This window comes from Excalfactoria chinensis, chromosome 3 (genome assembly GCF_039878825.1).
Source record: "Excalfactoria chinensis isolate bCotChi1 chromosome 3, bCotChi1.hap2, whole genome shotgun sequence".
Lineage (NCBI taxonomy): Eukaryota > Metazoa > Chordata > Aves > Galliformes > Phasianidae > Excalfactoria > Excalfactoria chinensis.
Genome location: NC_092827.1, coordinates 89,979,094 through 90,003,256, shown reverse-complemented (window position 1 = coordinate 90,003,256; position 24,163 = coordinate 89,979,094). Strand labels below are relative to the sequence as shown.

General features: G+C 48.0%; 1 protein-coding gene and 1 long non-coding RNA gene across 9 annotated transcripts in view; one reads left to right on the top strand and one right to left on the bottom strand.

The window, feature by feature from the left end:
- LOC140250529 (uncharacterized) overlaps positions 1-20,497 on the bottom strand; it is an 81,687-nt gene extending 61,190 nt beyond the window's left edge. The window contains exon 1 of the long non-coding RNA XR_011903198.1: positions 19,623-20,497. This is a non-coding gene — a long non-coding RNA (uncharacterized lncRNA). The remainder of the gene's footprint in view (positions 1-19,622) is intronic.
- SLC8A1 (solute carrier family 8 member A1) overlaps positions 19,150-24,163 on the top strand; it is an 80,815-nt gene continuing 75,801 nt past the window's right edge. For 3 of the 8 annotated variants that reach the window (XM_072333294.1, XM_072333292.1, XM_072333289.1), the window contains exon 1: positions 19,150-19,485. The gene's annotated coding sequence lies outside the window, so the exon portion shown is untranslated. The remainder of the gene's footprint in view (positions 19,486-24,163) is intronic. The other 5 variants (XM_072333287.1, XM_072333286.1, XM_072333293.1 and 2 more) reach the window with 3 other exon arrangements.

Genomic DNA, 24,163 nt, shown 5'->3' with positions numbered 1-24,163 from the left:
TGGCAAAGACGTGAGGCTCAATGCGGTTAGAGCAAAAATGAAAGTATAATGACTCTACATTTTGGTGGTATGTTTGGAGATCTCCCTTGGCAATCAGGATGGGAAGACTGGAAATAAAGGGGCTGCCTGACACAAGATGTTCCCTTACTGGTAACCACGTGCTTGTGCTTGTGCTGCAGTACAGAGGTTTCTTGGCTTCCTTCGCACAGTGCATCCGAGGCATACTACGTTAAATAAAGCGGCTCATTTTAACAATGCATGAGTTGTGTCCTTGCCTCCCTGCCCTCCACTTTAGGCAGATATGATGTATATGGGAGAAGGAACTGTCGCGGGGAGCTCTCTGCAGACTCCTATGGCATTTGTCAAGTAAATGACAGCACTATCAGCACTAGGACTGATCCTGACCAGGTGTAAACAGTTGGAGCCACTTACACCAAGACGTTTCCAGGAAAACAGATAAATCAAGAAAGAATGGCAGCAGGGTGGGGATTTTTTCTTCTTCTTTTTTCTTGGCAACCAGCAGTTTCTTTTTTTCCAGCTGTGGTTTGCTAATTCGAGATGACAACCCAAATATTTTCACTGAAAACAACATTTTCAGGGAAACCCTCCATCTCTTTTACTTTGTTTCCAAAAGCAAAACTTTCCTTCAGCAACACCGCAACCAGCCTAAAGACGCTTCTGGATCATCAGGTTGCACCAGGGGAGGTTCAGGCTGGATATTAGGAAGAATTTTGTCTCAGAAAGAGTGGTGATGCATTGGAACAGGCTGCCCAGGGAGGTGATGGAGTCACCACCCCTGGAGGTGTTTAAGGAAAAGGGACATGCTTAGTGTGCAATACTGGAGGTAGGCGAATGGTTGGACTGGTTGACCTCGGAGGTCTTTTCCAACCTTAATCATTCCATGATTCACTCGCTTCTGCTGGTTGAGAGTCTGGCCTGGTGAGATGTGGGGTTTCTAGCAGAGGACTTCAAAACCATCACATCTCCAATGCTTTAAATAAATGAAGGCAGCTGTCTAAGCTACATGTCTGTCCTAGCCAAAATATTGCTCATTCCAAGTGGGTTTGCTCCTTTATAAATCGTCTACAAATAATTTAAAAAGCAACAGTGTTTCTTAAATTATCTTATCAAGCTCTTTAAATATTGAAATGCATAAAATATTAATGTTTGGCAATTCAGTCCTGATTGCTGCAGTACTCTGATCAGCATTTGAGCCATCTTCTGCCAGTCCTAGGATCCAGAGGGTCCCATTTAGCCCTTTTGTTTGTGCTCAGATCCAGGGGCATTATTTGCGGGAGGAAAATATGGAAGCTCAGAGCACTGGGAGGGCTTCAGCAGAAGTGGAGTAAGGAAGGAGTCAGGAACGAGCAGAGCCAACATGCAATGCTACATGCACAACCTAAGCATGCTGCTGGTTGCAGGCATGACCTCCAAGTCCCTCATCACAAGAACCAGAAGCGTTCACGGTTCATCCACCAGCACTTTGTGGGGCAGACTGCCCCAAACTGCAGGCCTTGCTGCTGCCACAAGGCTTGCAGCCAGGCAGATAATTTGGCAAGGCATCAACATGAGGGTTTTGATGGAGTCCCTCCTTCCCTACTCTCATCCCACCACAGCCCACTGTGGGGATTCAGCAAAACCAACGCATCCTTCTGGATTGCATCAACTTAAACTAATCAGGGGAGTTTCTGTCAGAAAAATGTTCCACTGGAAAATTTCTGACCAGAACTAATTAGCATTATTTTTTTCTATTAGCTTTGTCCTGAAGGCATGGTAATATATGTCTTAATGATGGTTAATTTATCACTTAATGATGGCTAAGAATTGGACACTCCCCAGGTTTTAAGTGTTTTTGCTTATCCTGAACAAAGAAGACTTGCTCACTTGCAGAGCTTTACATACTTAACACAAGGAAGGAATGGCTGCCTGACTTTCTTGCACTTTACCTGGGCATGGGCCCAACTGCATTTTAATCAGTTTGCTTTAAGAAAAAGAGGGAATTGTGGATTTTCAATTGCAGTGCAGTACAGTCCAGGTTACTTTGGAGGCAAGTCCTGTGTATGATGAGAGATGGACCGTGCTTGAAGGGTTTGTAAGATAAATGGTAATAAAAAAAACAAGGGAAAAAAGAAGACAGAAAATGACCCAGAAATTCAGAATTCCTTTCTGTTCCTCTGCCATATGACTGTACCCTAAGTTGAGTTAAGGATAATTTCAGAGGTGAGAGACCTCTGGAGGTCCAGCCCCTGCCCGGAGCTGGGCCGGCTTCCATGTTAGATCAGGTTGCTCAGAGCTGCATCCAGCTCTCGCAGCTCGTAACACTGCATAAGCGCACCTGAGCAGCACATCTGAACGTGTGAAAGACGTCAGCTGCAGCCTGTTCCTCCAGCCTTCCTCCCCAGCAAGCCTTTCATTTGGAACGGCATGCAAGCCAAATGCAGAATAACAACTCCCTGGCGGTCTTTGGGAAACGGCTGTGAATGCTGGGCATATGGTGCAGCTTTTGCTGCAGCGAGAATACTGCTACAGGGTCTCCCAGGAAAGCAAGCAGCTATATTTAAACCACGCTTGTGAAACTCGCATTGATATTCAGAAGAGAGGCTTCAACGCCTCTTTGGTGGCTTGAGACTGCAGCACAGACAGGGTTGGCACTGAGGACTGAAGGTGTCCATAGGGGGACCAGGCTCAGTAGATGAAGTCTGACCACCCTGCTCTGGCACAGGCACCAGCCCTGCTCCCAGGCCTGAATTCCTGCCATTCTGCCTGATGCTTTGCCAGGCAGAGCTGCAGATGTCTTCTGCCTGTCTCACCCCCAAAACTGGGTTTTCACCCCTTCTTCTGCTTGTTTTGGGGAAGATAAGAGGAGTCAATGGGTGCGATGGGCTGAGGTTTTTTATTTCCATTTCCTTGTGGCCTGCTGGGTAGCTCAAGCATGTTCAACCCATGGGCCACTCGTGGCCCAGCCCACCCTCTGCCCTGCACCATCATGGTGGCTGCTCTTCATAAACTAGCGGGATATTTGACTTTGTTTTGTCATACTGGTGCATCAGTCGGGTTCAGTGGCAGAGGATGCAATTCTAAGTGAACTCCCAGGTGCTTGTCAGATTTCTGACTCTTCCTGCGCTTAGTCCTTGAAAACAGTTGTTCACAAATGTACATACTGCTGCACTGTGCCCTCCCCATGTGCCAGTTTCAGCCCGTGCTGATCACACACCTCTTTGTGGTTTCTGGGAGCAATGGGTGCGTGCCCAGGCCGGACTGGGCCACTCAGTGGCAGAGCTGCCATGATGGTGTGGAGCAAGGGGGCAGCCATAGGGCAGGCTGTGTCGGGCCGCATGCGGGTCATGGGCCATTGGTCAGACTAGGCTGGACTAGATGGTGACACTATTATCTATCTTTTTGATTTTGCTTTAGAAAAATACCCTTCCTCTTACCGTCCACGTGCCTTGACACCAAGCTCACCTCTCACACTGGGGACAAATGGAAAAGGTCCAGATGGAAAATATGAGCAGCTCTTTGGCCAGTCAGTGTAGAGAGCTGAGTTCAAAGCAGGTGGTGTCACTCATAAGGGCGATGACATACAGCGGCTGTGCTGAAGGGCAGGACATAACCAGAGAATTGCCTGCTCCTCTGACCTTTCGGTTCCCCAAACCCTGAGGGCTGTGTCATCATCTTATTTGCAAGTACCCAAAGCAACATAAATTTTTCTTAAGTGATGTGCATGTCAGGGTTTCAACATTTCCTTTACAGAAAAGAGGACCTTTCTGAAATGAGTTGAAGCCAAAAGTCTTGCTTTTCTTAGCCCATTTTGGTAAACTCTACAGCTTCTTTGGAGCAATACAATCACAGCCAAAAGACCTGGGAGCCTTTTGCTTCCTGTTTCATATATCCAACCCACGCAGGACTTCTGCTCAATGTGGGACACAGGAGTGTGCTCTCAGGGCATGGCATGCCGGATAGAGTCATAGAATCATAGGAGAAGACCTTCAAGATCATCAAGTCCAACCACAACCTAACCATACTACCCTAACTCTAACAATCCTCTGCTAAATCATGTCTCTGAGCAAAAGATAGATGCTACAAACCTCCCCAGAGCCACATCAAAATAAACACCTTCCCACTGTTTCTTATGTACCAAAGAGCGGGAGATGAATATGTTGTTTGAAGCAGCGTCTCTTAATTGGGTAATTTGTAACAACAAAATTACAGGTTATCACTAACTGTAGGGCTGGAGCTGGTGAGATCTTAAAAAACTTTTATTCTGCCACATATTTAATAGATATTTAGGAAAAATCTCCAGCAAGCATTGATGATGAATGTCAGTGGGTGCTGGTTTTTTCACATTGAGAAATTCAGTTCCACACCTTTCTCCATACGCTCTTCCATGTCAGATGCCATTGTGTCCGACTGCCCCTCTGCTGCCATCTGTCACGTGGCAACAAAATGCAATGGGATATCGGTGGGAAGGTTCAGCCTCTACTGCTGTACTACCGACATCTGCCTCTGATGCTGTGGGCCAGCATAATGAAATAAGAAACATTACTTTCAGAGCAGCCCCTCTGTGGTTGGTTTTCTGACCTGTGGCAAGGTATTCCCCATGTTAAAAAAATTGTTTTGTCTGGTATCAGCCCTTTTTGAAACAGAAACCTGGTGAAATTGGAAGGGCGGGAAGGAGGATGAGGAGTAATTTAATCATAACGCATCTGCAAGAAGCTTCCAAACAACGGCTTCCACTCTTTGGTGCTTCAGGCACGTCCCATGGTAGTTACTGTATTATCAGAGGAATGCTTCCTCCTGCTACTGCTGCTAATCTGGGAGCAGTCACGTGGCTCTTCTATAATCTCTCCAAAAAATTTGACTCTTAACCTTCCCTTGCTACAGACATGATGTATATTGCATTGAAATGCTTCCAAGTAATAAACATTCAAAACCCTGACCTACAAGCAAAGCAAAGAAACAACAGCAACAAAAAGATATTTCTGAGAATAAAGTGCATGAACTTGCAGGAAAGACTGAAGAAAAATCTGTTTGGGTTGTTTCTACTTGCCCCCACTTAGGAATCACTTTGGGAATAACAGCAAAAAAATTTAACCTGGGGAGAAAAAAAAGAGAGAAAAAGGAGAAAAGAGGGGAAGGAAGGAAGGAAGGAAGGAAGGAAGGAAGGAAGGAAGGAAGGAAGGAAGGAAGGAAGGAAGGAAGGAAGGAAGGAAGGAAGGAAGGAAGGAAGGAAGGAAGGAAGGAAGGAAGGAAGGAAGGAAGGAAGGAAGGAAGGAAGGAAGGAAGGAAGGAAGGAAGGAAGGAAGGAAGGAAGGAAGGAAGGAAGGAAGGAAGGAAGGAAGGAAGGAAGGAAGGAAGGAAGGAAGGAAGGAAGGAAGGAAGGAAGGAAAGTAGAGGAAGAGAGAGGAAGAAAAAAAGAAAGAAGAAACAAAGAGGGGTACAAATCAAATTGGGGATCTAGCAGAAAAGATTGTTATTTATTTATTTCTGCTCACTGATGTGCCAGGTGAAACTGAAAGCTGCCAGATAGCTTCTTTTCGACAGCTTGAAGTTACTGTTGGGAACAGATCCATGTATGGAAGCAAAAGCAGAAAAGCATAGATAAGCTGAGATCCAGCTATGCAAACCATCTTTAGAGACACTTAAAGGACAAGTACCCCAGCTCCTTTCTTTCTGGTAAATTTAGAGACACTATCATATGAGGGCTTTTTTCCATTCTGCTGTATCCACAACTGCTGAGACTCAGCTGGGGTAAGTGAAAATGGATTCAAGCGTTTCTCGGGAATAACTGGGGTTTTGCTTAACGTGGCATCCTGAGAAAACCCGTAAATCTGGTGCTGTGGGCTGGCTCCTGTAGCAGCGTAGCAGTTAAGTTCAGAGCGAGGAACGTGACATGTAGCAGCTTTGCTGCTGGAGGGACAGAAACTTTCCAAGTGTCCGAAGGAGGCAAGAAAAAGAAATTCTTGGAAAACAAGCATTTTATCACTCCCGATGTGGGCTTTCGGGACACCCCATGCTAGAGCTTCAATGCAGGGTAGGAGAGATCAGCTGCGGCTCCCAGTGCCTGAGCACTGCCGTGTTACTGCTTAGAAAATTCTTCACAACAGTCAAGGGGCTTTTCTCCTCTGGTCTGCCCTACTTTCGCTTTGAGACGTCCAGTTTGACGTGTGGGTTGAGATGAGTGGACATTAGGAAAAGCATGCTGTAAACGGCTGCTGTTTTTCTTGGCGCACGGAGGCAGTTTCTCAATGTTTCTCTCCAGATTGGAGGTTGATTACATCCTGTGCAAGGATTTTTGGTATGGCTTGAACTGTCACTGCAGCGTGGTGGAAATCGACCCCAGTGAAAACAGCTGCGCGTTATTGTGACTATTTCCAAAGCACAGAAGTCATCGCTCTCCTTCAGACTCACAGGGAAACTCTTTGAGCTGGGCACTGGCAAAAAGAAACAACAGAGCACACCCTTGGCAGAAAGGCTTTCTCCACTGAAGTGTTTTGTTAAACAGAACACACACACACACACCCAAAAGGCAAAAAGAAAACAAACCAAACTTGCCACACAATCATCCTCTCATAGGCTTGGCTTGAAATCTTGTTGGTTTGGGGCCGTACAGTTTAACATGAGATTTTTCTTTAAACGCTACAGAATAGCATCTGCATGTCGGTTCATGTGCTTTCAGGTGTTAAAACGTGCTATTCATGCTCCTGCTGCAAAGTGCCAGGTAAAGCTTTCTCATTTTTCAGATGGTTGATAGACTGGAAAAAAATAGGAGAGCGGGTGACGTGAAATTATACAGAAAGAGCTGCATATAATATCAGGAATATGACTGAAATTGTCGGAGATTTCCAGAGATACGATGACAGATGATCATAAAGGGAAATTACTAGACCACAAGTGTCATAAGCATTTCCATTCATGAATGAAAATGCTTTCCCTTGTTGTTACATAAGGAGAATATAATGGGAGCGTTCACTTGAAACTCCGTAGTAAAGTCTGCTGCCGAGAGGGTCTGTGAGCGCAGCCCTGGTTTCCCTTTATTTAGCAAGCATTTCTATGGACATTCCCACAAGCCCGGCTTTCACACTCACTGAGCTGCTTATCTTCCCTTTGCCCGGTTTCTTCTCGTGTGCTGGAAATATTCACACTTAGGCTGCAGCTGAGCGTTGTCTGTGCCAGACAAACTTCTTTTTTTTTACAAGTACCTTTCGGGTACTTATCACCTTTCTATAGAAATGCAAGCACGGAGATTAATCCTAAACTAAATGGGGCCAATAGCTTTTTAATTGCTGTCAAGCCGCTAGTAAACAACCCTTTATGCTGCTTTTACAATGAAGGGACACTCGTACACTCCTCATTTACTGAGATTGCTTCCATTGCCATTGGGTAGAGCTGCACCGAGACCTTGCAAATGACCTCTTCTTTGTGTCCCCCTCCATCAGCAGTAATACCATACAGACTGTTTTATCCCTAAAGTTTATTATTATTACAAGCATGCTAGCTGTTATAAATATTTACTGCTAATTAGTCCTGGGTATTGCTGGACACTTGGTGGCTGTCCTCGCTGGTGCTGGGGAAGAAAAAGCTGTCTCAACTCTGGTGGCACCTGGAGCATGTGAGGTTGTGTTGGCCTGGTCCTAAATGCAGGGTTTCTTGTGGGAACGGAAAACTGTGCTGTGTAGAATGCCCGAGAGGAGACAGACCTCAAAATAAATCACATGGAGGAGTGCTATGCCATGAAGTCACTCAGTAAGGATTTTGCAAACTGGCTCTGGCTTGCATCAGTCCAAGTGCACATCCTCCTCCCTTCGACGACTTCAATATTTTTATGGTGATTCCTGAATGATGGAGTTTGGAAACCATCTCTGTCTTAATGAGTCAGAAGATAGGAGCAGATTCTGGGGACACACTGGCAGACTGATTTGCTATCTAGCCAGATACTTTTTATTGCCTTTCTTCTAGGGAAAAGGGTTTGTAGGATGTGTCACATCCGAGCATGGAAGGAGAAGGAAGGAGTGACCATTCCCCACTGAAGACATACCACAGAAAGTCAGGAAGTGGGGAGTCAACTGTGTGCTGTCCAGCTTCACAAGCTTTTTCTTCCTTGTAAAACTTCAGTGTATAGTAACTATAGCTTCCAGTGCATAGAGAAAGCCTCTTTACAAGTGTAGGGGAGAAAAAATGGCATGAATGTAGAGTGCTGTTACCTAAAATGTTCAGTTTTGAGGTTAAGGCATTGAAGATCAGAGTGAAGTCGTTCTGCTAAGATGCACGGAGGGATTTTTCCAGAAAGGAATGGGAGAGCTCTCATTTACACACGAGGAAGTAGAGCACAGAAAAGTACAAAGGAAACATGCTTGGACACCCATGTGGTGGAAGGGGCTTGCCTGGAGGTGGTCCAAGCCCTGTGTGTTGGAGAGGACCTTGTAGTCACCAAACATTTAATCCTACAAACAGAGGGAGATTTTGTTATCATCCCCTCTCATCCTTCAGTCTCCCATGTGCTGCTATGGGGGGAGGCAGCAAAATGACAGCTTTAAGTAGTGGTGTTGTTTTCTGCCAATTAACAAGCAAATCAGGCAATTTCTGAGTTGACACTCAGTTTTTAATTGATTCTTTAAGGAACTCTGTGTTATTCTGGCTCTACATTGAGAGAAAACATGGCAAATCAATGCAGCATGTCTGGAGGCCTTCAAAACTCGGTTTATTCTTATCTAGGGCTCCAACTATTCCTGTGATCTAATCGCAATTGTATTCTTACTGCTTGGGGTCACTGCGGGGCAAAGCTAAAGTTGTTTTAGTTTCCATTCTTCAACATATTTGGATTTCTTTTGCATTTAATGCTAAACTTCCTTCTGAGTTTGGGATGTTTGCTCTTAGGATCTCTCCCAGATCCCTGGAATGTAGAACTCTGACACTGCTAACATAAAACGCAGGTTTCAGTTTCTGATCTCTCCACCTGGGCCTTCTCCAGACTCTGGAGAACTCCCCATCAGTTTATTTGTACAGAAACATGGGCAGAGGTAGAAGGGAAAGCACTCACAGAACTGGGATTCGGGAAAATGCCAACATTTCAGTAAAGCAGGAAGATACCTGCCCCAGACTGGCTTGGGCTCAACTCTGCTTCATGATACTTAATGGCTTGTATGTGAATATCCAAAGAAGACAAGCATTCTAGAGCTTCTTCTGTCAAAGAATTCTCTTTTAGTACAGATTTTTCCCCACTGGACTGGAAGTTTCAGTGTTGGGACTGTTTTAATTCCCATGGGAATATGCTATATGGAATGAGGTGTAAAGCCCTTTTCCTCTCCTCAGTCTCCCAGTGCTTTCAAGCCCTTCCTTCATCCTGTTCAGGATGTTTCCACAGAGGTTTTGTCCCTGGGATGTTTCCCAGGTTGTCCCGCAGACCACAGCATGCCCTGGAGGTTGCAGACTGATCCTGCATCACACCAGCACACACCATTTCCTGTCCTTTCAGAGAATTGTCCTTCCTCTCACTGGAACATTGACTTGGCTTGTTTTTCTTTTTCCTCTTACATAAGCAAAAGCGGGGAGCTACATGAAAATGTGAAAATGGATAAATAACAAAATACATTACGTGCAGGAAAGCATCCTGCAAAGCTGCTGCCTTTCTATCCTCCCACCAAGACTTCCTCGAGTCCCTCTTGGAAACCTCTGCGCAACAGATGTTTCCCTTTTGCTTTCTTCTCTGCTTTGAGGTGCAGTGGATACAATTCTTTTACAACATGATTGGACGGGGGTTTGATGGACCAGTCTTATCTCTTGCCCTGCAACCTCTTCATCCTTCCAAATCAGTGTGCTTTGAGATTCATGTCCAAAAAGCAACCTGCAGCAAGGTTGAATCTTCACACAAGGACCACAGAGTCCATCTCTTTGGGACAGCCTGCTCTCACGCTGGTTCCCAGCTCCAGTGATCACATATCCACACGATGGGATAAGGAAGCAAAGCAAAGCAAAGGTGACGTCTTCTCTTCTGGCAGCCAATTCTCAGCTCTTTGCTTTTGCTGCAGTTTGGCAAGCGTGACATTAAAAATGCCCCCATGCTTTCTTTTTGGCTTACAGAGAGGCTCCAAGCAGAGATCTTGTGCTTCTGAGCTAGATGCAGCAATAAACATTTGGATTTGCTGCTAGTGCGCTGAAACTGCCAACATGTATACAGTAAAAGTAAAACCCTTCCTGTGGCCACAGACCACAACATGCTGGCGATTCGTGGTATTATCCTGTTATTCAGTGAGTCAGTGTCACTGCTGAGAGATACGCTCGGTCAAATAAGTTGCTAACAATAACACTGGATGTGAGAGACAAGTGTTTGTTTTACTGCGGCATAACTTATTCCATATGGTCCCTTACAGCATGCTAAGTCACTTTGGCCTGCCAAATATTGTTCCAAGATGACCTCCTGGATTTAGGCTGCTCTTTTGGAGCTTAGCTATTCGAGGAATGGCTCTGAAAGTATTTTCTGTCCAGGGTAAGTGCCCGATTCAGAAGCAAGACAGATGCTCTGGATTGCCCCAACTTGAGCTGGATAAGTAGGTCTTCATTTCATTGACCATCCAGAACAGTGGTTTTTACTGCTTTGCTGACTGCTAAAACAGCTTTCAAATGTTAGCCACATGTTATACCAGTGCTCTGGCACAAGGCAGAAGCCCCATTCTTCTTAGCATATACCTCCTCTGCATGTCTTTCAAAACTGCAGCTTAACCAAATCTTTCTGGAAACAACCTAGCAGGTCTTCCAAATCTTATTGGTAGCGTTAATCTGTGGGCAAAATACTGTCCAAATACAGGTGTACACCTGTGAAAGGTGTCCTCCTTGCACTCTGGCTATATTACTCAAAGATTTAATGTTAAAAAAGAAAGAAATAGTCCCAACACCACAGCACATCCTGTGCTTGTGCTGCTGCCACATTCTGCAATGGACCCAGTCCACAGAACTGCTTGGGAAGCAAATGCATTCTCTCATTTTTAAATCTCTTTGCCACTGACCATGGAAAATACATGCTCCAAGAAGCATCCCTCTCCACAGCTGAGACATTTACTCTCTTTTCTTGAGCTCATTTGATTTGAAGTGAATTCTTAAGAACAAAAGCAACCAATACTGGAGCACTTTAGAACTGCGCTGATAACCTCATCATTCCCCCGACATATGACAGGTCTGCATCCTAACTTAAATGAAAGAGTTAATCTTGAAGGTTTGCTGCTGTGACTGGGAATGAAGCTGTCTGTTAGCATATGGAGGAGTAAAGCATATACAGACCTTGCATATTTCCTTATAGAAAAGGAAAAGGCTCTGTACTGGCTATCAGTGAAAATCTGCTTAGTGGGCAATTTTCTGTCTGTTTATCAACCAGTCACTGAGTAAGATTCAAATCACGAGTACTTCATAGCAATTAATCATTCTTTTGTAGCTGCTTGAAGATCCCCATTTTAAATCCCCAGAGACTCACCTGAAGATCCATAATATGGTCACAGTCCCTGCATTCTTAGAGGCCAGGGTAAGCCTCTTCCAAGTACGCCTGGTATGTGTTAAAATGCCTGAAGATGCACCTCTGTGATGGTGCACTAGAAAACCTTTGGCCTTTAGCAATGTAAAGGTATCCAATTTAAATGTTCATACCTTAAAAATAACCAGGCAGACTATTTTTAAAGCATGCTTTGATGCGCAAACCCAGAGGAATGCTACAAAACAGGACAAGTTTGTAAGCATTTCAAGATGTGCCACTACTCATGTTTCCTAGACATTTTCTGTCCCTGTTAATACAAACGTACCCAATTTTAACGTTCTTCTCTTTGAAACAGAGAGTTTGATTATCTTGAAACGTGCCTTGATGTATGCAGCCTACGGAAACTAACAAGACAAGTTGGAAGCCTTTAACCTTAATAAAGCTAATGTTTCACCATGCTAACTTGCATCCTAGATCCTGACCTGTAGCTGCCTTGCTTGTCTTTGGAGGGGATTTCATGTGACACCTGTCCTTGCTATTTTGACTGTGACTTGTGCAAACACTCCACTCGAGCCAGTTCTGTCCTCTCAAAGCCCTCACCACAATGTGTTGGGCCCTGCAAAGAACCAGAGAAAGGCCTGGCTGACCTCAGACAAGCTTCTTGCTTCTTTATCAAGTTCAGCTCCTCCCAGACAAGCTATCCATTCGTACATATTTATTCTTTCCTCACTGGCCCTGGTTTGCTGACTGTCTACACTTGTTTGTTATTCATGATATGGTTGCCTTGGTAATTTCTACTTCAGTCAACAGTTAAGCTGGTGGTCTGCTTTTGTTACGCTTGCTGTTTCTTCTCTGCCATTCTTCATGCTGCTGTCTAGTTAGCGTAGCTACTGGTCAGGGATAGTCAGCTGCATAGACATTGTTCCTCTGCTTATTCCCAGTAGGGTCTGGTAGCTTCTCAAACCATTTCATTGCAACATGCCTTAAGTTAGATACCTGTATGGGCATTACTTTGCTCTGAGGAACAGCCAGCCATTCCTCATGCTGCAGCTTGGGCAGGGGATTTGTCTGCATGCCTTACATATTGCTGTCAGAAGGGCAGGAGAGAGAGTGAAGGATTTGATGAGGATTTGAGGCAGGACAGATATTCACAAAACAAGTCTTTCTGTGTCACCAGCTCCTGAGAGCATCTGGGAAAGCTTCAAGCACAGAAATCATCAGAAGGGGTTGCTAAGAGAGGTAAATGATGCGTGTCTCCTGATTGTTCATCTGCTCATCACCTTCTTTATGAAATGATGCTGAGAGCTGGGCTGCTGACACCTGATCTGAGTGCAAGAGAGGTTTGCACATTCAATCTTAAAAGCTTTCCATGACGCAGACTCCTCACTCTCTGCAGACAATCCAGCTACCCACACCATTGCTCTCATGACTAGAAAGTTTTTCCTTGCATCGAACTTCAGTTTCCCTAGCTGAAGATTAACCTCCTGACTTCTTATCTTATCAATGGTGGGAGTGGGAAACATCTATCCCTTCAGATTTATGAGGTTATGTCTTCTGTAGGCTTGACAGTCTGCATTCCTTCAGTGTTTCCTCTGGAATCATGTCTTCTAGGTCTCCACTTCTCCTACTTATTCCCACCTTCCTGATGTCACTGATCATGTACATACAGCTATTAACACTGGAGTCTACTAATGCAAATAAAATGCCAGATATTGTTAACAGCTCTGGCACAAATAGCAGAAATACCACACTGATATCTTGAAGATGCAGGACCCAGAAGCCTTCTAAGTGTGTGTGAACCATGTGGAAGGGGGACAGATGAAGAAGAAAAGCCCAAGTGAGGCGGGAGGTGAAGCAGTAGTTTTGATTCAGAGCCAAGGCGTGTGTTAATCCCCAAGTCTCTGCTCTGTTCTGTCTCCCCAGTGCTGCACATAAATAACAACATCACAGCAACCTGTGTTCTCAGATTGACAGCTATATGCAGGAAATTGTCTCACCCGCTGAAGAGATGGGAGAACCCACGGGAGAGAAAGAGTTTGTCTGAATAAGCAGAAATACAGAGGGAAGAAGCCGGGTCTTGCACAATCTGCGTTAGGAAACATCTGCACACATGTGTGCCTTCACACACCCACCCGTGTCCCTCCTGCATTTGCAAACCGAGGAATGCAGCCTCACAACCCAAACTGCTTTGCCAGAAGCACAACTTCCCATAGGAGCTGATTTGCACGACCGACCTGAGGTCTTCTAACCTTGATATGGCTGGCAAGGTACCATCTCCCAGTGTTTAAAAGCACTGTGCAATCTGGAAAGCTCTTCAGCTCCAAGCAGCTCTGAAGAGGCTGTGTTTGAAATTCCAGTTGGAGAGCAGGCTGGTATGTGGCATCACAGGGAATTTGAAATAGAGAACATAGTCTCACAAATAGTGGAGTTTCATTTCTCCATAATCCCCCATGAAAAAGAAAAAAAGACAAAAAAGTCATTAGATTATCAGGAAATTAAATCTGGTTTCTTCTTTGTTTGCATGCTCTTCATGTGCAGGGCTTCAGTTACTACGTTTAGAACATGAAGCATAGCACAGAGAAGATGAGCATTTCTGGTCCATGCATCTTCAGGGGTGCAAAAGAGAGAACACTTCTCCAAAACAGCAAGATCACATACCAGTAGTGGTCCCTATTCTCTGGACTTGCATCTCAGGACCCCCCTGCTCGTGCAGCACGGGTTAGAGCCCATCCATTCAAGTTCTCCTTTAAGAGAAGTCATTTCTCCTCCTCTTTCCTAATGGGCTTGGGTTTTGTGAGGTGTTCCAGCAGCTTTCTTGGCTTGGAATATATAAATAAAATATAAAGAAGGTGCCTTGATGCAGCTGAGGTCACTCACTCTTCACTTTTAATGAAAAGACCTCTTTTCCCTGGAGTATGCAGCCTCGCTGGCAAACAGATGGTGCTGAAGAGGCCAAATTACCTTCACAACCAGGGGCCACAGCCAGAGCTATGCACTACATCTACTTTGCCCTGGCGCTCACACTGATGGCCATGGGAGCATGGCAGGAAGATCAAATGACGGATACGGTCTCGTATGACACTGGAGCTGCCGAAGAAGCACCATACAGTCTTCAACTGGCAATCCATGGCTTTCCAGGTCTTGCCACATTATCTCAGTGCAACTTTTGTTGTTTCTTGAAGTCCCAGCTGGCACACTGCAGTCCTGCAGCCCCTTGCAGGAGGCTCTCTTTCAGTGAGAAGCACTCTTTGATTGACCTTGCCTTGCATCTGCATTTCTAGTTCCTGTATTCTGCAGTTTTGCAACAGCAAAACAAAGCTGTTGGGTTTTTTTTCTTTCTTTTTTTTCTTTTTTTTCTTTTTTCTTGTGGGAAAAGATGCTAAGGGACAGGCAGTCAAGCAGGGGACATCTGGTCCTTCATTTTACAGTGACTCAGGCTAGGAGGCGGTTTTGGCCTGTGGAATAGGGACGAGAGTGAGACGCTGGTGCTGTTGAGACAAATGACAGCTGCCAGAAGGCTTTAGAGCTTCTACCCCCCAAGAAATAGAGATTCAGAGGCTGTGTTCAAAGTGTTCATCTGGTTTTGCGCACTGGATGTTTGCGAAATACATGCAGCCCCTAAATCTGTGCCCTACAAGTTCTGCTTTCTGCTCAGCCTCATGGCAGGTTTCCACATCCAAGGGTTCAGTCAGGCCAATGGACCCCTGCCATGCGTTCAGACCTCCCCAGGACCATCAGGACTCAGACTGTGCCATATGCTGGGAAATAGCTGGGCAGAAAATGCCTGGAGGGCTCAAACAAAAGTATACGAGGTACGGCGCAGAGAACTGCCTTTCCTGCTCCTTGCTGTGCCCCATTCCACCCATCATGTCTCTAAATGCCTGATTTATCCTCCAACCAGCAAAGGCAGGTGTGAAGGTGAGACTGAAAGCGAATGTTCAACATTTCTGGAAACTATGCCTAGGAAATATATTTTCTGGAAACACAATTCATAGGGATCTCCAGGTCTCTGCCAAGAACAGACAGAGGAGATCCAAGGGAAGGTTCAGTGGGCGCACGTACAAGACTGCTGCAGGGAGGAGCGACGACAGATGGATGGCAAGCCAGAGGTGACATCCCATCTGCTCCCACAGGATCTCCCTGGCACCTCCTGCGGGACTCAAGGAACACGTGGACAGAAATGACTAAGCACTAGCCACTGAGGGCTCACTACTTATACTCCAGCATTATCTGTACCCACAAGAGAGAGCCAAGACTAATACAACTCATTGAGATGCTCCAGACAAGGCTGGAAAAGGGTGGTGACAGCTGCTCAGAAATATGTCTTTTATAGGGCAAGATTTTTACATGCAAGAAATATCTAGATGTTTGAGTCTCCCTCCTCCAAAGCATGCAGGAGCTCAGGTGTCTTCACAAAGCGCTGAGCAGAGATTTGGCCTGCACCATTCTGTCCTGCAGACTCCACAGTCCACTAACTCCTTTATTTGCAGGGAGGAATCATCTTTCTGCTCTGCATATGTAGCCAATATCCAGAAACCTCCTCCAGCAATTGCAGGGAGGTGCAGGCTGCTGTCGGAAGGAGCTGTGGGTGTGTGTGTGAATGAATGAATGAATGAACCATTCCTTAGCATCGGCACGAGAATCTCCATGACTTTGAGACTGCTAATTAGTGGTTGTAAGTGTGTTTGCAGTGGTAGGTGTTCACTTGCATGGCTGTAAAGAGAGGCAGGGAAGTTTAAAGATAGCTACCCCTTGGGTTATGCTTTTTCTTTCCCTGCCCAGCTCCACATTTTACATGGCTATTTTGAAAGGCAGAGGTCTGGATGTGTCTGGAAAGAGACACACGTGAGGGGCTGGGTAATGAAAGATATCTTCTCCCAGCCTATCACCCTCATGGCCCTTCCAGCCAAGCACTTTTCACACAGATGAAGGTAGCTCATTGGCATGGGTGAGATAATGCTGCTTCTTTGGTTTCGTCTTTCCTGCCTCCATGCAGTTCAGACTGGGTGACACAAAGGGCACATATGTATGGGCTAATGAGCATCACCATGATGCTGACAGGCTTTGGTTTTCTTCATTCCCCCATTCCTCTGATGTCACAAAAAGATATTCCAGATGGAGCAGCCTGGGAGTGAGGAAGGAGTCTGCTGAAAGGCAGGGAGAAGCAGGCTGGGAACATGCCTGGCTCTCGAGCGAGCAGCCCAGCAGTTAGCAGGGTGCACCAAGTTAATGTCTCCCTGCTCCAGAGGAACTGTGCACCATATCCAGTGATAGAGCTGGGAAGTAGGTCAGCAACATAACTGAGAGAAACGAAGAGCTTTAGGGAGAATTTCACAGCTGACAGCTAATTAAAATCTGAGTTCTACTGCTTACTGTTGTGCCGATTAGATTTCAGCATGCAGGGTGAAGAGCATCAGCAGGGACTGTGTTTGCTGCAAGGGAGCCACTTGCCTCAGATCACACAGCTTGTGCCAGCTTGCACAGAGCCTTACACCCAGCAGCAGCTGCCAAACCAGACCCAACTACTGGACACAAAAGGATCTTCCCTAAACCAAATTACTTGGAAATGCTTTTCATCCAGTGTGTAGGTAATAAGTTCTTAAAGTGAAACCAGAGCTACATACCAATAACTGTGGCGATGCTTGTAACCACTCGTTGGTTTGTTGTTGGTCAGTTCATCACAGAGAACTTTTCAAACAGGTTTGGTGATGTTATCTATGTCTTACACCAGATCTCAGCCATAGAAATGTGGTTTCCTATCCTCACTGAGGGAAAATGGTGATGCAGAAATCTTATCCTCCCCGCAGAAAAGAAATAAATAAGTAGGGAGAGGAGGGGAGGGAAGGGAAGGGAAAAGGAAGAACAAATGAAATCTGAAGATAAACTCCTGGCTTGCTATTGTGCCAGTGGTGACATAAATTGTACACATGGCTGACCAGGTGAGAGGAGAAAGTGTAGGAAGGTGCAAGAGCTGGGAGTGTGGCTCTGCCTCTGTGGGGTTCACAGTGCACCTGAGGGCCTAAGCACAGAGGGCTGCTCAAGGTCACTGAGTACTTGCAGCTAGAAGAGAGTGGGTCATTAGCTTTGGTCCTAGTTTAAGTAGTTAAAGCGATGGAGTTTTTCCTGGAGGGCAGGACAACGGGTTCGTCTGCTCTTTGCTGGTGCCAACAGAGGGTGGAGGAGCCATTCAAGCATTGCAGCGAGGGGAACTAGAAGGTGTTTTGAGCAAGTTTGCTGATGATATTAATTTGGGAGGAGATGTTGACTCCATCAAGGGTGAAGAGGCCTTGCAGAGAGACCTAGATAAATTGGTGAGCTGGGCAATCATCAGCCACATGGAGTTTAACAGCACAAGTACCTGATTCTGCACCTGCAGAGAGAAGCAGCCCTGGCTGTGCATACAGGCTGGGGGTGAGAAGCTGGATAAGCAGCCCAATTGAAAGAGATGGGGGCTCTGACTGACAGCAAACTGTATGGGAGCCAGCAGTGTGCCCTAGAACCAGGAGGGCCAACCTCACCTTGAGGGGCACAACACAAAACGGATGTAAAACTATTAGAGGGAATCCAAGGGAGGGATGCAAAGATGGAAAAGGGTCTGGAGGACAAGGTCAATGAGGAGCATGGAGGCCCCTGGGTTTGCTCAGTGCAGAGCTTAGGGGAACCCTCATGGTGGCTGCAGCTCCTCACATGGAGTGGAGGGCAGAGCTGAGCTCTGCTGTGTGACAGCAACAGGGCCCAAGGGAACGGCATGGAGCTGTGTCAGGGGAGGGGCAGCTGGGGGTCAGGGACAGGGTCTGCACCAGAGGGTGGTGGGCACAGAACAGGCTGCCCAGGGCAGTGGGAATGGCACTGAACTTGGCAGAATTTAAGAAGTGTCTGGACAACACCCTCAGACATATGGTCTGATTTTTGGCTTCTGTGTGGAGCCAGGAGTTGGACATCATGATCCCTCGATGGTTGGGATGATGATCTGAGTGGCTGTTTCCAGGCTTAATGATTCAGTGATCTAATGGTTCTCTTCTTGGGTCCCTTCCAACCTGGGATATTCTGTGATTCTATGATTTTCCCCCAGCTCCACCAAAAGAAGTCTCTGAGGGTTCAGTGGCTGTCCTGGATGTGGCCAAATGCAAAAGAAATTCCCAAGACACTAAATGACCAGATCACCCCTCGATTGTCACCTCGCAGCCCCATGACGCCTGCTATCCTATGGATACATCATGGCACAGGGGATGTAATGGAGGCAGTGAACCCCAAACCTGGGCCCCTTGGGACACCTCTGTCCTCTCTGCCTCCAGACAGCTGCAAAAAGGACTGCGACAGACACAGCAATATACTCCTTGCGCCCCGCTGCCTATCTTTCCATCCCTCCCTAGGGCTCCTTAACCCAATGATAGAGGAAGTGGGGTGTGTGTGTGTGTGTGGGGCGGGGGGGGGCAGCGCTATGCCAGCTGCTCCCTTACTCTGCAGGGTGCAAATGGGGTCGGGCTTGCTACAGCAGGCTGAAGGGCAGCCGGGGCTGTAGCACCAGGAGTTGGCAGGGCTGGGGGCAAGCAGGGCAGGGCTGGGGGCTGCCCCGGGCAGGGCAGGGCAAGGCAGGGCGGGCAGGACGGCCGGGGGTGGGTCCGCAGCCAGCCCTGCCTTTCAAAGTCCCTCGCTCCGAGGAGGAAATCGGGAAATATTTCCAGCAGCAACAGCGGCAGCAGCAGCAGGAGGAGGAGGAGGGCTGGAGCCGCGAAGGGGGGACGGCGGCTTTCTCCGCGGGGGGATGTGGAGGGAGGGGAGGCTGCCTGCGGGGCGGGCCGGCTGAGCGCATCCCCGGGGCTGCGCGTGTGTGCGCTTCTCCATCCATCCCTCCATCTCTCCCTCCCTCCCCTCTCCCTCCCTCCCTCCCGCCCTCCCGGTGCCGCCGCAACCGCGCACCGGGGCTCCGGCAGCCGCCCCGCGCCCCTCCGCGATGCCCCGCCGCTGCTGAGCCGGCCCCGGCCGCGCCCGCACTTGCCGCCGTTCCCCAACCGCCACACCGCCAGGTAAGGACCAGGACTCGCCGGCCCCCGCCCTACCGCACAAGGGGGTCCCCGATACCGGGCGGGGAGCCGCCGGGGAAGCGGACAGGGGGGATGCCGCCCCCTGCCCCAGGGATGCTTTTTGCGAGCCGGCCGAGTACCTTGAGGCGAGGAGATGGGGCCGATGGCGACGTTGGGGGCGCCTCCCCCTACTCGGGAATGCGGCGAGCCGCCCCCCCCCCCCCCGGGGGGCTTCGGGCATCTGCCGCGGGGGGAGCCGCGCCTCCGCCCAGCAGCTCTGCGGGCTGCCCCGAGCCGGGCTGCTTTCCTCCAGCCCCGGGCTGTTCTGCCTCGAAACGCTTCCCGAGGTGAGCGATAGAGACACCTGCGGCCACGCCGAAATTCCCATTTTCCTCTCGAGCGGCATGCGTTCTGAAGGGCTGGCACGAAGCGGCACGCATCACGTAGGCTTTGTCTAGGTGGAAGCATGGCTGGGGCTCTTCCGTCATCTCTAGTTTAATTCTTTAATCGCAGCCTTGTTGCTTCATTCCCCACCGAGCCATGCTAAGCAACCTCGCGCTCAGCTCTGTCTCCAGGGCGAAAGCAAACTGCCAAGATGTTGTAGAAATGCAGCAAGCGGTTGGGAGAACCGGCGTCTGGAAATGAAAGCTGTAGTAAAACCACAAGGTCACGGGCGTGTGGGTGCGAGCGGTTGATTTCAGGGCTCCTCTTGCTCATGCTTTGCTTGAAGCCGTTCCTCCGGTCCCAGATGTTGGAAAGCCATGAGGCGGGTGATGGGAGCAGGGTTACAGAGAGGCTGGGGTTTCTCCACGCGCTCTGCCAGCTCCCGCTTTGGCTTTCTGATGCTTTTTTCGCACCACCATGAAGAGAAGAGGTGTGCTTTTATTCAGAAAGGGGAAGCTGGGATGCTTGCACGTTGATGTGGTGAGGGCAGCCGGGAAAAAAAACAGCTGTGCTGCGTGGCTTCGGCTGGGGCAGTGGACACCAAAGAAAGGCATTTGTGTTCACTTGGGTGCGTCTGGTAAACGTTTCCATCCCCCCTTTTCCTTCCAGTTGGTTCTTTAGCCACAGCTTTGCCCCTCTTAGAGCATTTAAACCAAACAAAGGCACAGCCAAGCATTTGTACAGGCAGAACCCCCCTTCCTCCGCCTCCCTGGGGAAGTTGATTTGTGGCCCACCAGCTCTTTTTCTCTGAAGATACAAACAGCTCCAAAGCCCAGGTTGGGAAATGCATTGCTCAAAGCTCCCCTCAGACGAGGATTTGTCTTCAAGATATTTGAGGATGCGCTCACTTTTCATCCTAGCATCCCTGAATGCCAACACCGAATAGCGTCTCTAAGCCAATGAAATTTTGCCTGCTTCTTTCTACCCTGCTCTCACTGAGCTGTCTGAGATCTTATTTGTGTATTTCCCCTGAGATGGCAACACTGGTTGTTCTGGGGCTGCCTGGGCTGAACAGGTTTTCTCGGCACCGCTGTCCAAGGCATGAGCTTGTCTCACATCCCTACTCTCATGACGCCATGCAGACACAACCACTTCTCTGGTTGCTCTGGCCTTTCTTTGGTGGTGTCCTGCTCTGCTCAGGGCCATCATAGTTGCAATTTTCTAGCATTCCATGTATTACAGATGTTGGTTTTCTGCTCTGTTTTTGGTGCCATACAGTTCTGCCAGTTTATGGGAGAAAAGCCTCTGTTCTTCAGCATCCCAATGAAATTCAAATCTCGTAATAAAGCCCGAGGCGCTGGCATCACCAGAGGACCTCCAAATTCCTTGTAGCCAACACAAATGGTTGCGATATGGGCACCTCAAACAACCTGAGCAGCCTAAGTGCTGGGTGCTGACTGCAACCTCTCCAGCTGTTTTCAGGAAGCTCAGAGGAACTTGACTTTCTGTTATCTCTACCCCTCTGGCAAGTTGAGCTGAAACTGGGTGGGAGGGATGGACACACAGATGTGGAAAGTGTGATTTCACAGGCCTGGCTTCCTAAGCAGATTTAGTGCTGCAGAGATTAAGAAGGTGGGCAAAGTGGGGTGGAAGGGTGGCCAACCCTGACGTGAGGTAGGCCTGGCAGCTCTGGGGTCTGACCTAGCGGCACTGAGGCTCGGCTGCCTTTCTGGGATCTAGAGATCCAAAATCCAGGTAGAGCTGGGGACAGGGGAGGGGTCCTCAGTCCCTTCTGCTCCTTCCTGCCGTGGAGCCCAGGAGAGCAACCCACACACAGCTGCCAACCCGAGGGACGAGTGGGCACAGGCAGGCACAAGGAGAGCAACAGGCCTGCTAATTCCTTCTGTCCTATGGTAGCCCTCATGGCTGGGCAGATGATTCCTCCCCCAGGCTACCCGGGAGCTCCAGGCTTGTTGACAGCATTTTATCCTCTAAACAGTCATTTTACAGCGGGAAAGGATGCCGCTCAATAAAGAAAAGACAAAAAAGCATTGTGAGGATAGGGAAACGGTTTGAAGACAGAAGCAATGGAGAGGGGAGACGTTAAAAAACAACAACACAGAACAAAAAGAAATTAAGGATTTCTCCCTTGCTTCTCATTTCCTGGCATTTTCCTTGCTGAGCTTGTGTATCACAGGGAAAAGGGACAGCTCGCCACTCAGTCTCCATGCTTTAAAAAGCAAAGCTGGACTTTCCCTCACAAACACTCCTAAGCTCATTCTCTACAGGCTTTGCCCCCAAATTCAACCAATCTGGCTGAAATTTTACATCGGGGCCGCTTTGTTTTCTCTATTTATCTGTTTATTTTGGAAAGTTGCTGGGGAGATTGAAGGAGGGGATTGGATGCTGTATGCCAGAGATAGATAGGATACTTGGAAAAATCAGTTGCAGACTGATAATTATTCTAACTTCTTAATGTCCTTTACAGAAAACAGGGTGGTCTGATGTGTATTTTACTCAATTGGCTTCGTAAAGGGCTTGTGCCTCTGACTATATTTGGAAAGGTTTTGATGGCTTTTGTACTGATGCAATCAGGATGCTGACGGCCTGGAAATCATTTTCCTGATGTGGAGATCCGGAGGGTCATGGGCAGGGAATGCCAACAGCTTCAGCATGGCAGAGCTGGGAGAAAGAAGAAGGAGCAGGGCTGCGAGCCAAGGGCTTTCCAAGCTGCGTTTAAAGTGACATCGCACTCCGCAGCGCATTTGGACACAGCAGCTTTCCTCCATGGGTTCAGATGTCTGGCCAGCATGGTATTCGGTTCCTTCTCCTGCTTGGATAGGTAAAAATCACAGCTTGCAGGAGCTGTGCCATAGGGCAGTGTCCAGATCAGGGCTGCTGGCATCCCTTTTGCGTCCCTCAGCTTCAGGAAGCTGGATGTAGGCTCCTTGCTGATTTCCTGATTGATTCTCAGAGCTCGGACAATTTGTTGGTGCTTTCTCCTACAGTCATCACGTCTTTTCCCAGTACAGGATCTGCTCGAGCTGCCCTGCTGTAAATCACACTGCTGCTTTCAACGAGGTGCAGGTGTGCAGGATGCAGCATGGCCGGGAAGGGTCAGAAAGGGGGTGGAGGAGGCTGTTAGTCCTCCGGAGATGGAGAGACAAGATAGGTGCAAGTCCTAGCCATGGGGGTGAGGTGTGCAGAGCCTTCCCAAAGGGAAATGGCTTGCATTTAACTATTGGGCGCTGCTTGCCTGCAAGACAACCTGGGAGAAGGGTGTGAGGATTTGAAGAATTCAGGCATTAAACAGTTCTGCTCCCATCTTGCACTTGTGGCACAGCCATGGGGATGCTGTACAAGCTGGCAGTAAATTCACCATCATGCTGATGGTACAGTGGGGCAGGCACAGCTGGGTGTCTGTCTGCGGTGCTGGCTGCAATGATGTGAATGCCACTGGGTTACAGCTGCAATGAGTTGCAGAATGTCTGATGTTGAATGCTCGAAAAATATTCCCCATGGAAAATCTTTTTGTGCAGCCACTCCTTCCTTGTGAACCCAACCTTTCTTGCCCAAACCCTGTACCAAAGGCATCCAAGCTAGCAGAATTATTTCAGTGCTCTGAATAGCAATGCTGCCTGTTGTAGTTGGTCACAAACCTCATCACACAAAGGTGCAGGGTCTAAAAGTAGACATTGTAAGGGCGAAGTGTCCAGATGGGAATGGGATGTTGTAGAGGCTGCTGCAAAGGAAAAGCTGTGCGTTGCTGAAGCTCAGAGCAGCTTTCAGGCTGGCTTTGCATGCAGCAAGCAGCCAACCCGAAGGAGTATTCCTGCCAAGGAACAGTCAAAGAAGGGTCCCAAAAGCTGGTTTCTCCTGGAGCACGAGCTAGGAACACGAGTTCTCTCCTACCAATTTGTAAAGTCCAGGTCTGGGGGAAAAACTCAAGCTCCCTTTTCCATCTGAAAGGCAAATATCTTTGCAACCCTCATAGCCTCGCTCTGAGCAAAAGCTGCTCTCCTGGGGTTTTACAATACTGAAGGCAGGAATAAAAGCTGGACAAATGTCCCTTGGCTGGGGTCTGGATGGAAGCTGGGCTTGCCTCAAAGGGATCACACATTCCTATGAGAAAGCTGCTGCCAGTGCTTTGGGAGCTTTTAGGGAGCTGAGCTGGGGGCTGGCTCTCCCAGTTAGCTCCAGCTCTACTTGAAAGATCCCAGGCACCGGATCCAAGGAGAAAACAACCTCTGGGTCTGCTTTGTGGTGTAAGGGCAGTGCTTATTGGCAGGGCTGTGCC